Genomic DNA, 13,874 nt, shown 5'->3' with positions numbered 1-13,874 from the left:
TAGAATGCTCTGAAATAGTTTGTTATGAGAAGCGGGAGTCTAGCTGTAATCCCCCGGGTTTCTCTAGCTGGGATGTTGGCTGAATGCCTGAATGTGTTCCCTGATACGTTTGTCCGACACAGAAATTTAGCAGACCTTCAACTGTGGCTGAGCTGGAGGTGTTCTCGGCTCTTCACGCAGTACAAACGTGATCCCACAAATACAACTACCAGGCAGTTCACCTTAAGTGATGGTGAGGGTCCCTGATTAATATTGTGCGGTATCCTGTAAGATTCTGATTGCTGTATTTACCCAAAGCTAAGTAGTTAACAATTGTATTTACTAATAGCAACTGGTGTTGGTACATATTATTCATGTGTGTACTTGTGGCTGAAATTGACAACCCGAATCAGTCTCTTGAATATGTAATTTTCTTGTCAGAACAATGTGTTAACAATCTTATGAGTATGTAGCCATGCATGTAAAATGGTCTGCAGTTGTCTCCCCTGCTGGCAGTAAACCTGGTAAGTTACAGGGATGCCAGAAGTAATCATGGAGGTTTGCCCTCACACCCTGGTTAGGTGCCCCATGTATGGGTGGGAGTGGCTACATGCTCTGAGTCCATAGTTAGTGACATCAGAGCTTTGACAGCTCCTGAAGTACATAAGGTACCGCACTGCCCAAAGTTAGTGTGTTGCTGAGTTGTTGGAGTGCGTTGGGGATGAAGGATCCACTAGTGCAGTAACTAGTAGTCCATTTCTACATCTAACTTGATAAGAGCCACACTGTGTCCAGGGACCTGGCACAGGGGTGATCTCCCTACGGGGAGAGGGGATCCCACTCCATTGGGAGGGCGTACCTGTCAAAGGGACAGCAGATAAATATGTGCGGCTGAGACAGCTGGCTGTGAAGGGCAGCTTGCCCATACATCAACAATAAAGATGCCCTGTTCAAAGATACCCCCATTGTGTGAGTGTGAAGTTACTCTCCAGTGGAAGGCACCACCAAGACGGAGTTCCTCATCAGGACCCTGCGGATGCATAGATCCTGATGAGGTGGAGGCGCTGCACGTGATATAGGTAGGACTCGCACACACTACCTCAGCTACCTGTCTGGATTGACAATCCCCGAATACCATCATGCGGGAGACTCAGGAGTCCTGTTGCCTACAGGTGCACCACCAGACACGACCATGTAATGGGGGCTGGTTAGACCACACGGGCCAATATGAGATTGGGTGGGTCAGACTAGAGGGAATACCCGTTACAAGTATATTCTATATACAGGACTGTATTCCGAAACAGCTGTCCAGGCTGTTTTTGGATGAAAATCCCCATAGACAACGATGGGAAATTTCAAGGGGAAGCCGCCCGACAGCCGCTTTGGCATATATTGAATCTACCCCTTAATGGAGAGGAAGGAGCAGACGGGAGGTGTAGGCATGAGCTGTTTATATGGCCAGGCCCAGGATTAGAGGAGATATTACCAGCAGCAAGACAGTAGAGTAATGAGATAGAAAGGAGTTGAGAAGAGTATTTGTGGGGGTGCTTTTTACTGAGGGATGCCAAAGTAGCTGGAATAGAGGTATGTAAATAGTGATAAAATAGTAAATAGTGGTGAAGTGTATGGGTTCAGTAGTGGTGAAGTGTATGGGTAGAGGGAAGGAGAGATGAAGAAATGTGGATAGAAGGAGGAGAGTGGGGAAGATGGAGAGAATACAAATCTTAACAAAGGAGTGAGGAAGCTTCAACCAGAAATAGAGATAAAAGAGGGCATATTGGGTTGCAGGTAGAAGAGAGAGACAAAGGTTGAAGGAGTGAGTTACCAGATATAGCTATATACATATCTAGATATAGATCTTAGGAGTACGTTTGAAATAGCAGCTGAGTGTTTGTGTAAATCAGGCTTGAGATAGTGGTGTAGCATTGAAGGGTAAACAGAAGCTTATATGGTTAAGTGTTTCCAGTTTTCAAAAATTGTCAGAACATATAATAATAATAATAATAATAATAATAATAATAATATTAATAATAATAATAATAATAATAAGTAGCACCCTGCTAGAAATTCCCTTTGCCCTGCATGTCAGTCCTGGTAGCTGCAGGCAGTGCCGGGGTTATGCCCTTACAAGGCTCTGACATTAGAAATTATGTTTCTATAATGTTGCACTTCCAAAGCACATGTTGGTCCTTGTGCTAAGTTCTAGAAGTTGCTGGACGGGTCACCTGACAGAGGTGATCCTGTTGCAACAATTAATCTGCCCAGATATAAGGCAGAGCATTGGCTACGCCCTGGGTATAAAAGGTGGGGATCAATCATTTTGTATTCAGACCTGACCTCATACCGCCAGACCCCAGGGAGGATCCCCATAACACCAGGGAGGACCCCAGGCTCCAAATAACATCAGGGAGGTCTCCAGGCTCTCCTAGCCTGAAAAGAAGGAAGCCGCACACAGCATCTTTTATTTGTTCCTATATAGGAACAGTAAGCCAGTTTAAGGGGCCCATAGAGAGGTGCTATAGGAAACTACATTGCTGTAGGAAGCAGTCCATTACCAGGGTTAAATGGGGTGGATTGACCTGTTCCCACTCTCAGGTTTAAGTAGGGACCTGGGGTGGATTTATGTTGGGTTCCATTCCCGAGATTTAAGTAGGGATCAGGAATGGACTAACTCTCAATGTAAGAGACTAAATGGATGCTGTATTTTGTATGCTGATCTAAATAAAGACAAGTTAAAAGATCCTGCCGCCCTCTTCTGTTTCACCAACTCCCTTACACAAGCCTGGCACGGATCCACCATCTACCCTGAGATGCAAAAGGTAAACCGCTGACCAGCTACTGTACACCCTTTTGAGCAGGTGTAAACCCTGTCAAAGCCAAAGAGACTACTATATCCCACATTTTTTACATGTAAAACCTATTCCTTATGTCGGGGTGGGGAATAGGGGTGTTACAAATATAATAATAACAACTTTATTTATATAGCTTTTTCTCCCAATGAGACTCCAAGTGCTTCACAGTTTCAAAAAGGGAAAAAGAAGAAAACATTAAGGTTATAAAAGAGACCAAACCCAAGGAAAGTTGCCATATTAAATTCTCACAGTTACAGAGTTGATTAAGTGGTGAAAGCTGAATTCAGTTCTTCCTTCCTTATTCAACTCCTGTTCAAGTCCAGCTTAACTCCAGACACTTCAAATGTGGAACTACAGTTTATCTCCACAGACACTTATAATGTGGAACTACAGTTTATCTGCACAGACACTTAAGAATGGAGCACATCCATCTATATTGGCACAGCCAATATAAGCTTACAGTACTTATATACTCTTATAATATCGCATGACAACACAAGAAATAGATGGGTTTTATTTATTTATTTATATAAATGTTTTACCATGAAGTAATACATTGAGAGTTACCTCTCGTTTTCAAGTACTGTATGTCCTGGGCATAGAGTTATAAAAAATACATGGTTACAGTAGAAGAACAGAGTGATACAGTGAGTTCACAGACATTTCATGCACAGATAGAGTTGGAAAATTGGGTACAAGGGATTAAGGGCTTATGAGTTTCAGATTGAAATAGAGCAGCTCTAACATCACCAAACATCAGCGAACGGCAGCAAATGGCTCACACCCTGTGGCTGCCCTTAGGCTGCACCAAAGGCTGTCCACCTTTGGGGCAATGCAGATGTGCACTGGGGTGGTTGAGATTGATCTGCTGCAGCTGTGAAAAAAAAAGATCTTTGTGTCCTCTTGGCTCATTAACATTCCAGTGGGTGGGGTTGACGTTCCACAAAGTACAAGCACATGTTAACCCTTAGCATGCTGGTCCTGTGCAGAGGGGAGCAGTTCTTGGGGAGCCCCATCAGGCTGTCCTGTCCAGGGTTGGTACTAATTGCTAGAGACTGAAGGACTTAAAATACAGTTGCTAATGTTTTAATACTGTATGTCAGTTGTAGCCAGGTTATCTTTATAGAAGTGAGAGCAGCTTGAGGCAGAGACAGAGGGACATACTTTTGTGAAGAAATGTATCAGAATCTGTTAGTCAAGGTATATGCATATACTTTTAAATCTAAATATGATAAAATATATAAATATGAAAGAGCAATGGAAATATCACCACCTTACTGTATTTTGAACGCAATGCTATTGAACCCGGGTGGCCGGATGACAATGTCTGTTTGGTGCAGTTAATCCATCCCTTGCCCCGAAATTGGTATGAGTGTGAATATATTTTGATGGGAAGTAATACTATATGAAACGCCATTAATGAAGCATGATCCGCTTTTTCAGTAACCTCTTTTTCGCAAAATGTTTTTTTATTCTCTGTCTCATTTATGCCTTTATATTACAAAATAATTTTGTACGTTTACCTTTAAATATGTTTTTTTTTTACATATTTTTTTTTTTAACTCAGATTTTTATTGCAATGTAACAGCAAAAAATACATTATCAAATATTTTTTTTTTTTTGTCTTGTATGAAAACAATATCTTAACAACTGAGAGAATAGCAGTGAGATCTTTCTAAAAAGGACAAACAGACACTTATAATAAAACTTAAAGGGGGAGACAATACCCACTCAATAAAAAAAAAAAAAAAAAAAGGGGGAGGGAGTGGGAAGGTTTGGGTGGGGTGGGGAAGGATGTGGGTGAGGTATGTAGAGTGAGGTGGTAAGGGGTGCATCTGAGGCCCGAATCCAAACACGAGTGGACTGGGTCGTTTCTCTAATTGCTAATATTATAATGCTGCTAAATAGGTTCTTATGGATATAGAATACAACCTGTAAGCTCCCCCCAAGGAGAACGCATCTACAACTATCATAGCCAGATTGAGGTCCTCTCTATCCCCGGGATATCTGTCTGTTCTAGCCAGGGCGTCCAGACTTTTAGGAAATTGTCACCAGTGTCGTTAACTAAACTCGTTAACTTTTCCATCTGGCAAACGAACCAAATTCGATTTCGAATCTTTGGGATGGTTGGAATATCAGATTGTTTCCATAATGCTGCGATCTCGCACCGCGTTGCAATTGCAAAATGGGCAATTCATTTGTTGTGTGCTTTGGTAAGGCCCGTTAATGGCCTGTTCAGGAGGAACAGCCACGGGTCTGGGGGTATTGTGAGATCGAACAGTCTCTGAATCCAATGTCTAATCGCCTCCCAGAGCGGAGAGATCCGAGGGCAGGACCACAGCATATGTAACAGGTCGGCTGATCCTCCGCACTGGCGGGGGCACAGGGGGGAGGATCCCGGCACAAACCTTGATAATTTCAGTGGGGTGAGGTACCATCGCATTAGGACTTTATATGCGTTCTCCTTAAGAGTGGTGCATATGGAGCTCTTTGCAGTGGCCATGTAAATAGCGCTCCAATCTTCATCCTCTAAGTTTTCTCCTAAATCTGTTTCCCATTGAGATCGGAATGAGGGTATCTGCTGTGCATGTTCACCAGAACTGATCACCTCTCCGTAGATCTGTGATGTAAGTCCCTTTGTGTCGGTCTCAGCCAGACAGAGCTTTTCGAAAGATGTTAATAGGGGGTATGGGGCAAATTTATTATAAAAAGCCCTGATCTGGAGGTATCGAAAGAATTCTGAGTGGGGCATCTCTTTTTCTTCTCTGATATAGTCGAATGTTTTGATTTTTCTATTATGTCCCTCCAGATCTCTAATCCGATTGTAACCCTTCTGCCTCCAGATTGAGGTATTACCGACCGATAGACCCGGAGCGAATTCAGGATTATTCCAAATGGGTGTCACCATGGAGTGTTTTGTCGTGAGGGAATGCCTGTTTTTTGTAGCCTCCCAGATTGACAGTGAGTTGGTCATTGAGGATAGCGGCATTGTGGCAAATTTTTGCGCTGTTTTAGGTAACCAAATTAAACTGCTGAGCTCCAAAGGTGCGCATGCGGCATTTTCTATTTCTACCCATCTCTTCGATTTCGGGTTAGATTGCCATTGTACAATTTGGCTTAATTGTGCCGCCTTGTAATATGATAGCAGGCAGGGTACTGCTAGGCCGCCAGCCAGCACAGGTCTTGTCATATTTAGTTTACTTACCCTCGGTTTTTTACCTCCCCAGATAAATTTGTAAATGTCAGATTGAAGTGAGTGTATGTCCCTCAATCTGAGTGGCACTGGAAGAGTTTGGAAGAGGTATAATATACGGGGGAGTAGGTTCATTTTGACACTATGGATACGTCCAATCCAGGATATCCTTTTGGATGTCCACTTCTGTAAATCAGATTTTAGGGTCCGAATCAGGTTGGGGTAATTTGCATTGTACACGTCCTTTACAGTTTTGGTGATGTGGACACCCAAGTATTTTATGTGGTTTTGTTGCCAGTTAAATTTGAAATTTAATTTTAGTAATTTCTCTGTGTGTCTAGGGAGGTTGACATTGAGGGCTTCCGACTTGGATTGATTGATTTTGAAGCCGGAGACCTTAGCGAATCGATCTAGTAGGGCGAATAGGTTTGGCAGGGAAGTAAGGGGTTTTGTGATAATCAAGAGGATGTCATCCGCATACAGGGCCGCTTTATGGGTTTGGGAGTATGCGTTTAACCCTGAGATGTCTGGGTTTCCTCTGATTTGCGCCGCCAGTGGTTCGATACAAAGGGCAAATAAAAGTGGGGATAATGGGCAGCCCTGTCTCGTGCCACTCTTTATTTGGAATGGCAGAGAGGGGTAGCCTTGGTGTATGACCCTGGCGGTGGGGTTAGAGTACAGCGACAGAATCGCCTCGCTCACCCGATCTCCAAAGCCAAATGTTGCAAGCGTCTCTTTTAAATATGGCCAGTCTATCCTATCGAAAGCTTTTTCTGCATCCAGACTTAACAACATGCTTTGAGTTGCCTTACTATTTGCCAAATCCAACAGATCAATAAATCGTCGTGTATTATCCGCTGCTTGCCGGCCCTTGATAAATCCGACTTGATCTGGGTGTATAAGTCTGGGTAGGATGAGACTAAGTCTATTGGCCAGTAATTTAGCGTATAATTTGACATCGGTGTTAATTAATGATATAGGCCGGTAGCTTTTGCAATCTAGCGGGTCTTTCCCCGTTTTATGTATTAGTGATATTGACGCCTTTAACATCTCTTTGGGGATGGGGGCTCCCGCTAAAATAGCGTTAAACATGCGGAGCAACCTAGGGGCGAGTAGCTCTATAAATTTCTTATAATAAAGCCCTGAAAATCCATCTGGCCCAGGGGCCTTTGATGGTTTCAACTCTTTAATGGCTTGCGACAGTTCTTCTATAGTGAAGTCAGCGTTCAGGGCTTCTCTGTCTGTGTCCGTCAATCTCCCTAGATTTGAGCTGGTTAAGAAATCTCTTAGTGCACCGCTCGTTTTGATGTTATGTGCCACTTTTCCACCATTATATAGTGTTTCATAAAATGAGCCGAATTCGTCTACTATTTTCTGAGGATTAGACGTGGGGGTACCAGATTTTAAGCGTATAGCTTGGATGTTATACTTAGCTTGCCTATCCTTTAGCATGCGGGCCAACATTGTATCCGGCCTGTTCGCTTTCTCAAAAAATCTCCTCTTTGACCAACTCAGTGAATTGTCCGCCCTGGAGGCTAGGAGCATGTTAAGTTCAATTTTGGCGTCTTTTACCTCCTGCAAAATTTTAGGGTCTGAGGTTTTTTTATGTTTAGAGGAGAGAGTCTGCAATTTGGTTTGGAGAGTGATAATTTTGGACTCCCTTTCTCGTTTTCGTCTGGCTGTGATATTTATTAACGTGCCGCGTAATGTTGCTTTATGAGCTTCCCAAAGAACTAACGGTGAGTCGACAGAGCCTGTATTTATATTAAAGAATTGGTCTATTTCGTTGTCAATAATATCACAGATCTCGGGAATTTTTAAGATTGATTCATTTAGTTTCCAGTTCGTCCCAGGTCTATCCGTACGAATATTATTGCACCTTAGCTCTATTGGTGCATGGTCAGACCATGAAATATCATGGATCCCAGCTCGGGTGACCATAGGAACCAGGTGACAAGACACGAAGAAGTAATCAATTCTGCTGTATGAGCCATGAGGGTGAGAGAAGAATGTGTAATCCCTGTCTGCCGGATGTAATTCTCGCCATATATCTGTAAGCTGGGTGGTCTTGAGGCCCCGGCGTATCGAGACGCCCGCTCCCTTGTTATATTGACCTGCAACCCCTGACCTATCTAGGTGCGGTTGCATGACCATGTTAAAGTCACCCGCTAGTACGACGCTCCCTTGAGATACTGAGCTCAAGGTTCTGAAAAGCTTATCAAAAAAGATCGTACTCTTTTCACAGGGGGCATATACGCAAGCTAGTGTAATTTTCTGTCCCCTAATCGCCCCCACTACTATGATGTATCTGCCCTCACTGTCGCGCTTAGTTAACTGCACTTCAAATGGAATGCTATTTCGAATTAATATAGCTACCCCGCGTTTTTTAACCGCTGCGGCAGCTGAGAAAACCTGAGTAAAATCTTTGTCAAGATGTTTGGGGGCGCTAGATCTGCTGAAATGTGTCTCTTGCAAGAAAAGAACCTCAGCGTGTTTCCTTTTGTAGTCTGAAAAAGCCAACTTCCGTTTGGTTGGGTTGTTAAAGCCCTGCACGTTGTGAGAAATAAGTATCAACGCCATTTATTAATGTGTGTATAAATCAGCGTCTGGGTAACTTGAAACTCACCCAAGTCCCCGTCCTTCGGACATATCCGACTCACTGCCCCGAAATACACCCACTCCACCTGTTTTGTGTTTCGCCGGTCTGGCTGATGTACCTCTGGAAGGGGGAGGGAGAGGCGGGGGAGAGGGGGGGGGAGAGGGTGGGGAGGAGGTGTGCGGAAGGGGGGGAGAGGGAGGGGTGGGAGAGGGGACCACACAGAGGTAAAAACAGAGGGGAAAAAATAAAAAAGAGAGTGTATACATAACATTAACATTACAATGACATCAAATAATAAGAAAACAAGAGTCCACCCCGGGAGCCCCCGAGGGTGTCTCTTGCGCCCATGGGGTTGGTCTCTTGGTCCAGTCTTACCAAGGGATTTCCCCTTCTTACTGTGACCCGCCCCCCCTGGGACTTGTTTGCGATCCCTCTGTCTCCGGGACCGTATCTGGAAACGCATGCACGCCGACATGGAGAACCCCGCCGGCGCGTTTTTATTAATCAGCTAGTATATTTAACTCCTTATAACTTCTCAACGTTGGAAACTGAAACAGAAACTGCATATTATAAACACAATAGAAAATTTAACCCGTTTATCTTCTTTCGTCCTCCTTATGCCACTCCTCTAACTTGGAGCTCTACAACCAACCCCTTAACTAATTAACCCCGACTAGCTCCTAGTCCTCTGGTCTGTTGCGGTCGTGGCCCTAGGTTTCCTCTTTTATTTGGAAACACTATTATGCATTAGAGCATTTACATAGGTGATCCGATTTACCCCTCCCCCCCTACCTGCAATTTGGAACCCTTCAGGCCGAACGATTGTCCCTTGTCAGTCTGTACTACCTAACCTAACTATCCCCCTTTGGATAGTGATCTGCAAGTCCCCCCGCGGCCGTATGTAGAGACCCCTCTATATGTACTCTTTGGGCGCAACGGCAATGATATGACTCCCAACTTAAGTATTTCATTATCTATAGACCTCCGGCGTCTACGTTGTTGGGTCACATAGCTGACCCTGTGCTATATACCCTGGTAACTCAAGCTGGGAGGATATCCCCACATCTGGTACTGGGTAGATAATGATACGGGTTGTTATCTCTAATGATTGGCCGTGGAGCTCACCTCTCTATTAATGTCGTTCATATTGATCCCTGTGGTGGGGTTAGGATCTAAGTGTGGGGCTTATAGGCGCAATACCTGTAGGAGATGCACATACCTGTTAAACTATCCAGTTTAGGGAGATATCTGTCTTCAGGGGTTATATGTCATCCCCCAGCCCCCCTCTACCCACCCCCTCCCACCCTCACCTCCCCTCCCTCTTCCCCCCTCCCTGTTACACCCCCCCCCCCTTCCCTCAAAACTTTTTTTATTGTGTGTGTGGTTGTTTGTGCAAGATCATCAATCTGGGGGGTAACCCCAGTTTGGGGCCGCCATGTCCGGTCTCCCGCAGAGTGGTCTCGTCGCGATCACGCTCCTTCCAGGTTCGTAGCCCTCTGCGTCCTCGGGGGGAACTCTGTGTCAGCGCTCCTCTTTGGCCAGCTTGGGGAGGATGTGAGACGTCTACATGCGCCACCGCTGCTAGTTCCCACTGCGCAGGCGCCCGGTACCAGTTCTCGCGAGAGGACGACGCTGGACGATGACGTCACTAGGAAAGCCCGCGGAGAGCAGTGTAGGTCCCGCGCTTCTCAGGGATGGAGCGAGGCAAGATGGCCGCTGCTCCGAAAACGTAAGTGGATCCTTCTGCCTTGCTGGGTTCTGTATCTCCTTTCAAGAGATTGGTACGGGCTGTGAGAGGGGTCCGGTGCAGTCACAGGGTCAGTAGGGGCTTCATTGGGATTGGTTGGAACAGTATATTCCCGTGGTTGTGTATAAACAGGAGCGGCCTATGGAGGGCTCATTATCTCAGCTGTGGGTCACCATCTCGGTTTATGGGGACGCGGGAGCGCCATCTTGTGCCGCCGCATGGTGAGGGGGACTCAATGCTGATCCCAGGACCCTCCGCAGGAATCCCTCAGTGTCCTCCACTCTTTTTAGGATATGTGTCACTCCGTTCTTAAAAACCATTAAGGCACACGGGAATAGCCAGCAGTACCTTACTTCTTGGTCACGCAGTGTTCTGGTAACGGTGGCTAATGCTCTTCTTTTTGCTAGCGTGGCCGGTGACAGATCCTGGTAAACTTGAAATTTTATTTGCTCAAACTCCACCACCTTCAGTTCCCTTGCTCTCCGGCATGTTTCTTCCTTGGTGCGGTAGTAGTGGAATCTAAGCACCACGTCCCTCGGGGGATCTCCTTGCTGAGGTCTTCCCCGCAGCGCCCGATGGCACCTGTCCAGAACCAGGTCTCTGGCTGCCATGTCTGGGAATAAATGTTCTAGCCACCTCGAGGTGAATTCCTCTGGATCTGTGATAGATTCTGGGACCCCTCTAAGCCGTATGTTACAGCGCCGATCGCGGTTCTCCGCGTCCTCAATTTTATCTTCTAGGGAAGTTATCTGTGCCTTTAGGGTGGATATTTGAGTCTGCGTTTGTACTGTGGTTGTAGCTGTCTCATCTGCCCTGGATTCCAAAGCGGCCGTACGCTCCCCTATTGCGTCTACATCCTTCCGAAGTGCCCAAAGTTCAGACTTAAAGAATTGTTTCATATTGCTGCAGAACTCTTTCATGTCCTTACGTCTCACTACAGCCAAATCGTCTGGTTCTTCAGGTGAGGAGTCCAGTTCTGGGTCTGCTGATGCTGTCTGCACTGAAGATTCAGGTATGTCCGCCCTGGCAGTCTCTTTGTTCTTAAAATAATTAGACACCGGCTGTGATTTTTTCCTTAAAGTTTTGGTTGATGCCATCTCTGTATATTTAGACACGTTCTGCAGGTTCTGAATTATGCAGTTACTGTGTTTTTGCTGGAGTTATGTCGTTTTGAAACGCCGGAGGGGATGGAGCTCACACTCTAAGCTGCCATTCACCTCCTTGGCCACGCCTCCTCCCCCTTTTACATATTTTAATGTACTTTAATCTACTTACTGACTCAAGCAACAACCAAAACTGCTTTTTCCCATGTAATTTTATATGATGTTTATGATTTTTGAAGTCTTTATTACTGATGTCTTTATCCCGTCAGGACGTCTGCACTAAGACCCTTTCAGGCGAAGCTTAGAGACATTTATCATACATTCCGTTTACATCTCAATGGGGATCCTTTTCATATTACATTTTACCCTTGTTTATTGAATAGAAGAGGTCAATAGAAAAAACACAAACCAAAAAGCGCACTAAGGGGCCTATGCAGAGAGCAGCGAATTTTAAAATTGGCGAGTTTATTAAAAAGTAGCTTTTTTGGAGAGTTTTATTCTCCATATGCAGAAATGTGCGAATTCTGCTATGTTTAACATGAATGCGTGTGGCGAGTTTAAATTGGCGAGATGCGCGCTTCAGAAATGTGTAAAAAAAAATTTGCGCCTTTTTTTTCCCTTTGCAATGGCCGCGAGCGGCAGCTTCTTGCCAATTTTTTCTGGCGAGGCAAAAAGGAGACAATCGCGCCATTTTATTGGCGCGAACAGCCGCTAGATGCCGTTCGCGCCTCTCTGCATTAGGATATTTTTAAAACTGGCGAGATGGAGGTTCTCGCCAGCCGCGAGGCAAGTTTTAGAAATAGAAAAGACAAATTGGCGCGTTTTTCGTAACTCGCCATTTTCTGCTGTTTTCTGTGCGATTTTCTCCAAAAAATGGCGAATTTCGAAATAGCGCTGCTCTCTGCATAGGCCCCTAAATGTGTATAACTCTTGTGATAGTGAACTAATAAAATACCAAATAAATATATAAAGTATATAGTGCAGTGGTTCCCAATCTGTGCGCGCGGCGGCCTGGAGCGCCGTGGCTTGCCTAGAGGGGCGCCGTGATTATCCCTCCCCACAATCCCTCCTTAATGCTGGCCGGGCTACAAAGGATTGGCTACAGGTCAGAGGAAGCCGGGGCAGGGCTTCCACTTTGTGCAGAGCAGACGGTGAGTGTGTGTGTCTGCCTTCCCGCTCCTGGCTCCTCTGTCTGCTGGTGGCTGCGCGGTGTCCCGTCCCCTTCTGCCCCGGGTGATAGGAGAAGGTGTTTGAGGGTGGGGGGGGGGAGTTGTACATTTGCCTGTCCTGGCGGTGGGTGGTGGCCATCTGCCTCTCTTCCCACCCCCCAGTCACTCACATCGTCGCTGCCTCTGCTCTCCACTGCTCTCCACTGTGTGGTGTATGTTGTGTGTGTGTGTGTATCAGTGACTGTGTGTGTGTGTGTGTGTGTGTGTGTGTGTGTGTGTGTGTGTGTGTGTGTGTGTGTGTGTGTGTGTGTGTGTGTGTGTGTGTGCGTGTATCAGTGACTGTGTGTGTGTGTATCAGTGACTGTGTGTGTGTATCAGTGACTGTGTGTGTGTATCAGTAACTGTGTGTGTGTGTGTGTGTGTGTGTATGTGTGTGTGTGTGTGTGTGTGTGTGTGTGTGTGTGTGTGTGTGTGTGTGTGTGTGTGTGTGTATGTGTGTGTGTGTGTCAGTGACTGTGTGTGTATCAGTGACTGTGTGTGTGTATCAGTGACTTTGTGTGTGTATCAGTGACTGTGTGTGTGTATCAGTAACTGTGTGTGTGTGTGTGTGTGTGTGTGTGTGTGTGTGTGTGTGTGTGTGTGTGTGTGTGTGTGTGTGTGTGTGTGTCAGTGACTGTGTGTGTGTGTGTGTATCAGTGACTGTGTGTGTGTATCAGTGACTGTGTGTGTGTATCAGTGACTGTGTGTGTATCAGTGACTGTGTGTGTGTGTGTGTGTGTGCGTGTGTGTGTGTGTGTGTGTGTGTGTGTGTGTGTGTGTGTGTGTGTGTGTGTATCAGGGACTGTGTGTGTGTGTGTGTATCAGTGACTGTGTGTGTGTGTGTGTGTGTGTGTGTGTGTGTGTGTGTGTGTGTGTGTGTGTGTGTGTGTGTGTGTGTGTGTGTGTGTGTGTGTGTGTGTCAGTGACAGTCTGTGTGTGTGTGTGTGTGTGTGTGTGTGTGTGTGTGTGTGTATCAGTGACTGTGTGTGTGTGTGTGTATCAGTGACTGTGTGTGTGTGTATCAGTGACTGTGTGTTTGTGTGTGTCAGTGACTGTGTGTGTATCAGTGACTGTGTGTGTGTATCAGTGACTTTGTGTGTGTGTATCAGTGACTGTGTGTGTGTGTGTATCAGTGACTGTGTGTGGGGAGCTGCCTGCACTGGATATCCTGCCTGTCCTCCCTCCCCCCCAGT

The sequence above is a fragment of the Ascaphus truei genome, chromosome 2, assembly GCF_040206685.1.
Source record: "Ascaphus truei isolate aAscTru1 chromosome 2, aAscTru1.hap1, whole genome shotgun sequence".
Lineage (NCBI taxonomy): Eukaryota > Metazoa > Chordata > Amphibia > Anura > Ascaphidae > Ascaphus > Ascaphus truei.
Note: the sequence above shows the minus strand (reverse complement) of the source record.